General features: G+C 35.2%; 1 pseudogene; it reads left to right on the forward strand.

Annotated features, from left to right (window-relative positions):
* The first annotated feature begins 620 nt into the window (after positions 1 to 620).
* Positions 621 to 1,113, forward strand: LOC115865914 (large ribosomal subunit protein eL21-like; annotated as a pseudogene).
* Positions 1,114 to 12,090: the final 10,977 nt, after the last annotated feature.

The following is a 12,090-nucleotide window of genomic DNA, read 5'->3' on the forward strand; positions in this document are numbered from 1 at the left end:
TCTTCATGCTGTACATCTACTTCCTCTCTCAGTAAAAAGGAGATTCCAAGGCTGCAGGACAGGATCCACACCAGGTAACTCATGTGCATACAGGTAGTCAGAACTCCCTTGAGAGTATGTTTCTTATTCCAACCTTAGCTCTTTCCTTTGGAGGACATGGAGAGTTTTCTCTAAAAGTCGTGACTACCTACCAGAGTAAAATTATCATGAAACTTCGGCATTTACCAAACTTTATGCAAATAATATGCATTAAAATGAATAAAAATAAAATAGAATTACAGTCCAAAGTTGTGAATGTAATGTCTTTCAAAGCAACAAAATTTAAGTTTGTACTTATAAAGACTTGAAACTAGTTATTACACATATAGTATGCTAGATATTAATGTATTTGTAGTTTAATGAAGCTTTATCCTTCACAAACATCTTTGTTCAATTGTCAGCATTAGGTTTTATGGGAGAGAAAAGCATTTTTCAGTAAACTGTCTCCCTGTAGGGTTCTTTTACTAATATTAAACTATTTTGAACACTGGACTTTTTGTAATATAAAATTTGCTCAGGATATTATCACTATAGGAAATAGGAATGCTAGCTTTTTGGCTGGAACAGCCATATTCCAGTAATTCGCCAAAATGACCAACAAAAAAGGGAAAGAGGAGGGGCAGCCACTACATGTTCTCTAGGCCTTTTAGAAAACATGGAGTTGTTCCTTTGGCCACATACATGTGAATCTACAAGAAAGGTGATATTGTAGATATCAAAGGAATGGGCACTGTTCAAAAAGGAATGCCCCACAAATGTTACCATGACAAATCGGGGAGAGTCTACAATGTTACCCAGCATGCTGTTGGCATCATTGTAACCAAACAAGTTAAGGGCAAGATTCTTGCCAAGAGAATTAATGTGCGTATCGAGCATATTAAGCACTCTAAGAGCCGAGATATCTTCTTGAAACGGGTGAAGGAAAATGATCAGAAAAAGAAGCAAGCCAAAGAGAAAAGCACTTGGGTTCAACTGAAGCGTCAGCCTGCTCCACCCAGAGAAGCACACTTCATGAGAACCAATGGAAAGGAGCTGGAACTGTTGGAACCCATTCCCTATTAATTCATTGCATGATGCGTGTAAAGAAAATAAAAGACCTGGACTGTATAAATGTTTCTCTTAATTGAGAAGAGTGTGTGACCCCCTCCCCAAAACAAATATTTAAAACACATTTTAATTGTGTCTGAATTCAGTGGGTGACATCGTTTTACTTTTCAAATTCAGTGGTTTTTCTTCCTGAAAGATGTGAGGTAGTTTGTTGTGCAATATACTCCATTGGTTAATAAACTGCTAGATATTATTTATAAAAAAAAAAAAAACATAGGAATACTAGAGAATGCTGTTCTCATTTATATATCTCTTGCTTCAACAAGTGTGTTGTAAAATTTATGTTTATCACAATTAAAGAGGAAACAGAAATATATATAAAATTCTCAAACAAATCATATTCGGATAAGTTACCTACTCAAAGCCAATTAGTAAACACCTAACCTTCTGTGTGCAAAGAATTTTGGTTTAAGATCTCTGGTTAAGATCTTTGGTTTAAGTTTAAGATCTCTCCACTACAGTCAGGAGTGAGACAAGCATGCCCACTTTTTTCACTGGCATTTAGCATTGTGTTGGAGTTATTAATCAAATGGAATTAGACAAGGAAATCAAGGCATGAGAATTAAGTAAAATTGGGAGCGAGTCAAGATGGTGGTGTGGGAAGATGTGGAATTAGCATCTCCCCACAACTAAGGCCGCTGGTGGGGGACTCTGATGCCCAAGAAGACAAGAGGAACCCCAGAGTGAACTAGTAGGATGTAGGGGGGACTGAGGGGGGAGGAGAAGTGGAGGCCAGACAGGACTGGTGACCCTGAAGCCAGGGAGATCAGGAGAGGCAGGTAGAAGGGGCCATCCAGGAGGAGCAGGAGAAAAGCAGAGGGCAATTGCCCTGCCCACTCGAGCCCAGAAAGCCTGCTGAGTCCCAGGTGAGGTCCCCTGTCCTCTGAGACCAGGGGTTGGGGACACCCCTGGGCCCTTTCTGTTCCTTCAGCCTAGTCTTCATCCACCAAAGCCCCCAGAGCCTTTTCCAGCCCTTTGGGTCCTGAGCATTGGCCCCACCCACTGCCCAAACCTCACCCTTGCTTAGGCCTGCCCTCCACAGCCAAGGCCTTTCCCCTACCCTCCTTTTTTTTTTTTCTTTTCCCTCCTCCTCTTTTTTACTATTGTGGTACTGATGTACCTTCTGGTTGGTGATTCATCTATATTTTTATTTTTATATTCTTTCTAACATATCTGTTAGTTTCCTAGTCTAATTTTATTTTTTAATTTTTTTTTTTTTTGCCACCCCATGCAGCTTGTGGGATCTCGGTTCGCAAGCCCAGGGTCGGGTGGAAGCTCCTGTGGTGGGAGCACTAAGTCTGAACCACTGGACTAACAGAGAACCTCAGACCCCAGGGAATATTCATTGGATTGAGGTCTCACAGAGGTCATCATCTCAGTACCAAGACCCAGCTCCACCCAATAGCCTATAAACTCCAGTCTTGGAAGCCTCAGGACAAACAACCAGTAAGGTAGGAATACAATCCCACTCATAAAAAAAAAAAAAAAAAAGAGACAACAAAAAAATATGTTACAGATGAAGGAGCAAGGTAAAAACCTACAAGACCAAATAAATGAAGAGGAAATAGGCAATCTACCTGAAAAAGAATTCAGAGTAATGATAGTAAAGATGATCCAGAATCTCAGAAATAAAATGGAAGCATGGATTGAGAAAATACAAGAAATGTTTAACAAAGATCTAGAAGAACTAAAGAACAGAGATGAACAATGCAATAACTGAAATGAAAAATACACTAGAAGGAATGAATAGCAGAATAACTGAGGCAGAAGAATGAATAAGTGAGCTAGAAGACAAAATGGTGGAAATAACTGCCGAGGAGCAGAATAAAGAAAAAAGAATGAAGAGAATTGAAGATAATCTCAGAGATCTCTGGGACAACACTAAATGAACCAATGTTCAAATTATAGAGACCCCAGAAGAAGAAGAGAAAAAGAAAGGGTCTGAGAAAATATTTGAAGAGATTACAGTGGAAAACTTCCCTAACATGGGAAAGGAAATAGTCACCCAAGTCCAGGAAGCACAGAGAGGCCCATAGAGGGTAAATCCTAGGAGAAACACACCAAGACACATATTAATCAAACTAACAAAAACTAAATTCAAAGAAAAAATATTAAAAGCAGCAAGGGAAAAACAAAAAATAACATACAAAGGAATCCCCATAAGGTTATCCGCTGATTTTTCAGCACAAACTCTGCAGGGCAGAAGGGAGTGGCAGGGTATGTTTAAAGTGATGAAAGAGAAAAACATACAACCAAGATTACTATACCCAGCAAGGATCTCATTCAGATTTGATGGAGAAATCAAAAGCTTTTCAGATAACCAAAAGCTAAGAAAATTCAGCACCACCAAACCAGCTTAACAACAAATGTTAAAGGAACATCTCTAAGCAGGAAACACAACAGAAGAGAAAGACCCGTAAAACAAACCCAAAACAATTAAGAAAAAGGTAATAGGAACATACATATTGATAATAACTTTGAATGTAAGCGGATTAAATGCCCCAACCAAACAACATAGACTGGCTGAATGGATACAAAAACAAGAGCCATATATATGCTGTCTACAAGAAACCCACTTCAGACCTACAGACACATACAGACTGAAGGTGAAGGGATTGAAAAAGATATTCCATGCAAGTGGAAATCAAAAGAAAGCTGGAGTTGCAATACTCATATCAGATAAAATAGACTTTAAAATAAAGATTGTTACCAGAGATAAGGAAGGACACTACATAGTGATCAAAGGATCAACCCAAGAAGAAGATATAACAAATATAAATGTTTATGCACCCAACATAGGAGCACCTCAATATATAAGGTAAATGCTAACAATGATGAAAGGAGAAAACGACAGTAACAGAATAATAGTAGGGGAATTTAACACCCCACTTACACCAATGAACAGATCATCCAAACAGAAAATAAATAAGGAAACACAAGCTTTAAATGACACAATAGTCCAGATAGATCTAATTGATATTTATAGAACATTCCACCCAAAAGTGGCAGAAAACACTTTCCACTCAAGTGCACATGGAACATTCTCCAGGATAGATCACACCTTGGGTCACATATCAAGCCTCAGAAAATTTAAGAAATAAAATTGTATCAAGCATCTTTTCTGACCACAATGTTATTAGATTGGAAATCAATTTATAGGAAAAAAACTGTAAAAACACAAATACACGGAGGCTAAAGTGTACTACTAATTAACCAAGAGATCACAGAAGAAATCAAAGAAGAAATAAAAAAGTACATAGAAACAAATGACAACGAAAACATGACAACCCAAAACCTATGGGATGCAGCAAAAGCAGTTCTAACAGGGAAGTTTATGGCAATTCAACCTCACCTCAAGAAACAAGAAAAATCTCAAATAAACAAACTAATGCTACACTTAAAACAACTAGAGAAAGAAGAACAAAGAAAACCCAAAGTCAGTAGAAGGAATAAATCATAAAGATCAGAGCAGATATAAATGAAATAGAAACAAAGAAAACAATAGCAAAGATCAACAAAACTAAAAGTTGGTTCTTTGAGAAGATCAACAAAATTGATAAACCGTAGCCAGACTCATCAAGAAAAAAAGGGAGAGGATGTAAATCAATAAAATTAGTAATGAAAAAGGAGAAATCACAACTGACGCTGCAGAAGAACAAAACATTATAAGAGAATACTACAAACAACTATATGCCAATAAAATGGACAACCATGGAGAAACAGACAAATTCTTGGAAAGGTACAATTTTCCAAGACTGAACCAGGAAAAATGAGAAAATATAAACAGACCTATTACAAGTAATGAAATTGAAACTGTAATTAAAAATCTTCCAACAAAAGTCCAGGACCAGACAGCTTCACAGGCGAAATCTATCAAACATTTAGAGAAGAGCTAACACCAATCCTTCTCAAACTCTTCCAAAAAATTGCAGAGGGAGAAACACTCCCAAATTCATTCTATGAAGCCACCATCACCCTGATACCAAAACCAGAAAAAGATATCACAAAAAAAGAAAATTATAGAACAATATTACTGATGAACATAGATGCAAAAATCCTCAACAAAATACTATCAAACAGAATCCAACAGCACATTAAAAGGATCATACACCATGATCAAGTGGGATTTAGTCCAGGGATGAAAGGATTCTTCAATATATGCAAATCAATCAATGTGATACACCACATTAACAAATCAAGGAATAAAAATCGTATGATCATCTCAATAGATGCAGAAAAAGCTTTTGACAAATTCAACACCCATTTATGATTAAAAAAACTCTCCAGAAAATGGGCATAGAGGGAACCTACCTCAACATAATAAAGGCCATATATGACAAACCCACAGCAAACATTATACTCAATGGGGAAAAACTGAAAGCATTTCCTCTAAGATCAGGAACAAGACAAGGATGTCCACTCTTGCCACTCTTATTGAACAAAGTTTTGGAAGTCCTAGCCACAGCAATCAGAGAAGAAAAAGAAATACAAATTGGAAAAGAAGAAGTAAAACTGCCACTGTTTGCTGATGACATGAAACTATACATAGAAAATCCTAAAGAATGCCAACAGAAAACTACTAGAACTAATAAATGGATTTGGTAAGGTTGCCGGATACCAAAGTAATGCCCACAAATCTCTGGCATTCCTATACACCAACAATGAAAAATCAGAAAGAGAAATCAAGGAAACACTCCCATTTACCATTGCAACAAAAAGAATAAAATACCTAGGTATAAACCTGCCTAAGGAGGCAAAAGACTTGTACTCAGAAAATTATAAAATACTGATGAAAGAAATCAAAGATGACATAAACAGATGGAGAAATATACCATGTTCTTGGATTGGAAGAATCAATATTGTGAAAATGACTATACCACTCAAAGCAATCTAGAGATTCAATGCAATCCTTATCAAACTACCAATATCATTCTTCACACAATTAGAACAAAAAATCTTACAAGTTGTATGGAAACACAAAAGACTTTGAATAGCCAAAGCAATCTTGAGAAAGAAAAACAGAGTTGGAAGAATCAGGCTCCCTGACTTCATACTGTACCACAAAGCTACAATAATCAAAACAGTATGGTACTGGCACACAAAAAATATATAGACCAATGGAACAGTATAGAATGCCCAGAGATAAACCCACATACATATTTGCACTGAATTTACGACAGAGACAAGAACATACAATGGAGAAAAGACAGTCTCTTCAATAAGTGGTGCTGGGAAAACTGAACAGCTACACATAAAAGAATGAAATTAGAACACTACCTAACACCATACACAAAAATAAACTCCAAATGGATTAAAGACTTCAATGTAAGACCAGACACTATAAAACTTTAGAGGAAAACATAGGAAAACCACTCTTTGACATAAACCACAGCAAGATCTTTTTTGACCCACCTCCTAAAGTAACAGAAATAGAAACAAAAATAAGCAAATGGGATTTAATTAAACTTAAAACCTTTTGCAGAGTAAAGGAAACAATAAGCAAGACAAAAAGACAACCTTCAGAATGGGAGAAAATATTTGCAAATGAAACAACAGACAAAGGATTAATCTCCAAAATATACAAATAGCTCATGGAGCTCAATATGAAAAAAACAAACAACCCAGTTAAAAAATGGCTAGAAGATCTAAATAAACATTTCACCAAGGGAGACATACAGATGTCCAGGAGGCACATGAAAAGATGCTCAACATCACTAATACTTAGAGAAATGTAAATCAAAACTACAATAAGGTATCATCTCACGCCAGTCAGAATGGCCATTATCAAAAACTCTAGAAACAATAAATGCTGGAATGGGTGTGGTGAAAAGGAAACCCTCCTGCACTGTTGGTAGGAATGTAAATTGATACGACCACTATGGAGAACAGTATGGAGCTTCCTTAAAAAACTAAAAATAGAACTACCATATGACCCAATAATCCCACTACGGGGCCTATCCCCTGAGGAAACCATAATTCAAAAAGAGACATGTGCCACAATGTTCATTGCAGCACTATTTACAATAGCCAGGACGTGGAACCAACCTAAATGTCCATCGACAGATGAATGGATAAAGAAGATGTGGCACATATATATAATGGAATATTACTCAGCCATAAAAACTAATGAAATTGAGTTATTTGTAGTGAGGTGGATGGACCTAGATTCTGTCATACAGAATGAAGTAAGTCAGAAAGAGAAAAATACTGTATGCTAACGCATATATGTAGAATCTAAAAAAAAAAAAAAGTACTGATGAACCTAGTTGCAAGTTGCAGGGCATGAATAAAGAGGTAGACATAGAGAATGGACTTGATGACATGCTGTGGGAGGGCTAAGCTGGGGTGAAGTGAGAGTAGAATCGACATATATACACTACCAAATGTAAAATAGTTGTCTGGTGGGAAGCAGCAGCATAGCACAGGGAGATCGGCTCGGTGCTTTGTGATGTCCTAGAGGGGTGGGAAAGGGAGGATGGGAGGGAGGTGCAAGAGGGAGGTGATATGGAGATATATATATACACGTAGCTGATTCACTTTGTTATGCAACAGAAATAAACACAGTATTGTGAAGCAATTATACTCCAATAAAAATCTATTAAAAAATAAAGAATTAAGTAAAATTATCTCTATTAGCTGATGTTTGACCTTAATTCTTACAAAAATCAATGCTAACAAAAAAAGTGAAGTAGCAGATATAAAATTAATACTCAAAAATCAATAGCCTTTATTTTTTGAAGTAATACTTTGAAATATATGAGAAAATTATATATACAATATCATAACAAAGATAAAATAGCTACATATAAAATTTAATAAGAACTACTTAATACACATGTCAGGCAATTTTTAAAAACTCCTGAAAGACACTAACGTGGACTCGAACAAATGAAAACTATCTCTTTTTCTTGCACATAATAACACAGGTTTATAACGATGTTATAAACCTAGATAATACATAGATTTAGTGTGAACCTAAAACAAATACTAAATACCAACAAGTATTTGTCGGTATTTTTGAGCTAGAAACATTTATTGTAAAGTTAATATGGAAAAAAATAAATATGCAAAGTGTATAGGAAAACACTGGGGAAAAAAGTCAATGAGGAGAACTGTCAGATACAAAACATACTACAGAGTCTCTTTTTCATAAGTGTGATACTAGTCCATGACCAGTGTTACAGAATAGAAAGACCAGACAAATACTCCAAAATTCATTAGAACTTAGAATTTTATAAAGGGAGATTCTAGATCATTTAAGAAATAATTACTTTTAACTGAATACTGTGGGACCATTTCTGGAGTGGGCTCAAGAAAGAAGTATAAGAAATTGTTCCAGCTAGGACAGAAATCTCTTCCCAGTAATTTTTTACTAAAAAGGGTGGTAGAGTGTGAGAAATTAGTCGAATGTTGATTTGGTTTCAAGATTTTTTAGCATGCTTCAATGCTGATTGGAATAATAGAGAGGAAGAAAACTACAAGTAAGGAAAGAGAAGGGAGAATTACAAGAATGGGATGTTTGAGTAGGTGAGAAGCATGTAAGTCTAGATTTTGAAAGTTATATTATAGGAGGGAAGGTAGCATATAAGGATTTAGATGAAGGTAGGTTAGTATCTTTTGGCGGTGGAATTTTTTTTTTAAGAAACTATTGCAGATCTTATCAGGAAATATTCCAACATGAGGGAGTGTTAGCAGACATCAAAAATAAAAGGAGAATTATCCTAGCCCAAGATTTAATATAATTATCTTAAGACAATAACTGGTAAACACCACCAATTCTCATGACAAAAAGTTATAGGAAAAAATAGACATGAAAGAAGAACCCACACCTGTTGAAACTGTGAATTATTCCACTTGTGCAGTCATAGATAGGAAAAAAAAATGAGAATGAGAGCAGTTATGTTAAAACATTAAATAAGGTAAAGCAGATTTCTTATCAGAAGGAAAATCAATCTGTTGAGTAAAAAAAAGTATCGAGTATCAACCACTGACACCACTGACAACCACTGACACCACTTCAGCATTTCACTAGTGGTCCTAATTGGTACAAAAAAAACAAGGGAAAGAAATCAGGGATGATAAAAAGAAGAATCACAGATGTCCTTTCTCATCGTTTATGTGATTATTTATACACACACCCAAAAAAAACCCCATGAAATTCTATAAACTATTAGAGCAAATAAACAAATTGAATAGGATTGTTATTGCAATATCAGAATCAGAAATTCAATAGTATTTCTATACAACTGCAAGAACCAAGAAATGTTTTTTTAAATAAAATATCCCACTACTATAATAGCAAAATTTATTTTCCCTTATGTAGGAAAATATGTCTAAATAAATATGTCTGAGAACTTTATGAAGAAAATTACATAAATGTTTTACAAAGTATGGCTGACAGTATTCCTTGTTTAACTAAAAAGTGATTCTGTACTGATTCCTATTTAACAAAACAATAATCTTTTTCATACTTTTCTTGTTCTGAAGGAAAGTGGACTATTACCTGGTCTAGAGTGATTATTTTGATCAATAGATGTAAAGGGAAATCTGCTGGGGAGTTTCTTTGAAAAACATTGCTATTATAATTAGGAAGGCCATGATGCATAAGGAAAAGTGCTCTATCCCATGCCACTCCTGGCATCTTGCCTTCCAGTGCATGCAGATGTGCTATGTGAAACTGTTAGACTAAACTTTTGACTATGAAGAGAAAGTTAAGAGAATCACAGAGATGCTAAACTAGAGACATGCCATTGAGTTACAAAACAAGTGTCAGCAATGGCCTGCCTCCAGATTTCTTGTTATGTAAGAGAAATTATTTACTCTTGTGTAAGTCATGACTACTTGGATACTCTATTGATTGTATTCTATTGATTGATATCTGAAATCATTCTTCTGATTTGAAGGGTACTAAAGAATGCTTAAATAAATGATGAATACCATGTTCATAGAAAGATTCCAATCAGGTTAGCAAAATTAAATGTCTGATAACTTCAAGGGTATTGAGTAATCTGTATGTGTATAACAAACCATCCCCAAACTCAGTGGCTTAAAACAACAATCATTAGTTACCCATAATACTGGATGAGCAATTTGGGCTAGGATCAGCTGGGCAGTCCTTCTACTGGTCTTCCTTCCATCTGATGGCTTCAAGGGGCTGGATTCAAGGTGGCCTCACTCAGATGGCTGTTGGCTATGGTATCTCTTTTCTTCTTCACATGTTCTATCTTTCTCCAATAAGGTAGACGAGGATTCTTCACATAATATTATATATTCTCCAAAGAAGGGAAGGCAGAATCTGCAAGGTCTCTTGAGGTCTAGGCTTTGGATTTCACCTAACGTAATTTCCACCGTATTTTCTTGGTCATAACCTATTACAGGGCAAGCCAAAATTCAGTGGGTAGGAAACACTCTACTTCTTGAAGGGAGAAGCTATAAATTGTTGTGGTCATGTTTTCAATCTCTATCCAAATCATGGCAAGAATATGTGTAAATATGTAGAGTACTGGTGGTGGTGTAAAAAGTTTGATAGATTGCAAGAAGAGTTTGTCAATATTGATCAGAATTAAATCTGCATATATCTTCCAAACTAGCAATTTCACTTCTATAGATATACTCTAAAGAAAATCTTGCATATGTGTATAGGAAAGCAAGTATAAGGATGCAAATGACAGAATTGTCTGTAAATTGAAAAATTGGAAACCAATTTAATGTCCATCAACTGAACACATAAATTGGAGTACATTCATAAATGGGGAACTGTAGTTACTTAAAGTGAATGAACTAGAGTTACATGTATTAATAAGTATTAATTTTGAAATTATAATGTCAAATTAAAAAGCAAGTTACAAAAGGATACTATAGTATGGTAGGACTTACATAAATTTAAGAAGTAATATGATAGTATATATTGTTACGGAGGTATATGTAAGTACGAGTATGAGAAAAATTATTAGGAAAGATGCAGATCAACCTCAGGGTAGTGCTTATCTCTGGGACTGGGAGGGTAAGAATGGTTTCAATTGTATCTGTAATATGTTGTTTTTTAACATCTGTCTAAAGCTATTTGGACAAATATTAATAGTCATAAAATCTGTTTTGTGTGTACATTGGTGACTGTTCTATTATCTTTTACAGTTCTTGCCTGCTTGAAATCTTTCAGAGCTAAGAGAATTTTAAATAAAATAGAATCCATGTTGTGTTTTCATAGAATATTTTTAGAAATTTATAAACCTAATTAGTACCAGTGGGTATCTTTGAGAAAGGGAATCAGAGAGCTAAGGGGTACACAGGGTAAAGAAGACCTGGAGCTTTATACCTTTGATACTCTATAAATTTTTATAACATGATCATGTGCTACCTTTAAAAATATATTATTTCTCCATAATGATCATGTGATGCTTGAAAATGTGAGATAAATCATACAACCTCTTGGCCATTCTTCAGTTTGAGTAAGTTGGATGATCCTCATTACATATTCTTTAAGAGACCTCTGTCTATCACCCTCATTCGATGAAAAAGTTTCAGCTGGTTCCCCATTCCATTTAAGGAACACTTTTTGACCTTCCCTGAAGCTGCTGGAAATTTTCTATTCTCATAAGAGTCTGACAAGGCCACATTTATTCTGCCCTTTCGCTCTCATTGTCATTTAAAGGTCAGGTTGTGTCAAATCTATGCTCATTTGTTCTACCATATGTTATTTGAAATCACACAAGCCTGAAAAGCCTGAAGCCCAGAACATAAAGTAACAGTTAAAAACTTGAATAAAAAAATTATAATTTTTATGAAACTCATTTTTGAATATATATTCAATTCAGCATCAAATTAAAAATGAAAAATTGATATGCTTCTTATCAAATCATTAATTTTGGTGCATTTCAAATGAGATAGACTCATTCATTTGTGCATTTAGCAAATACTGTAGAGAGTCTCCTGTATGCCAAGCAT

The sequence above is a fragment of the Globicephala melas genome, chromosome 5, assembly GCF_963455315.2.
Source record: "Globicephala melas chromosome 5, mGloMel1.2, whole genome shotgun sequence".
Taxonomy (NCBI): domain Eukaryota; kingdom Metazoa; phylum Chordata; class Mammalia; order Artiodactyla; family Delphinidae; genus Globicephala; species Globicephala melas.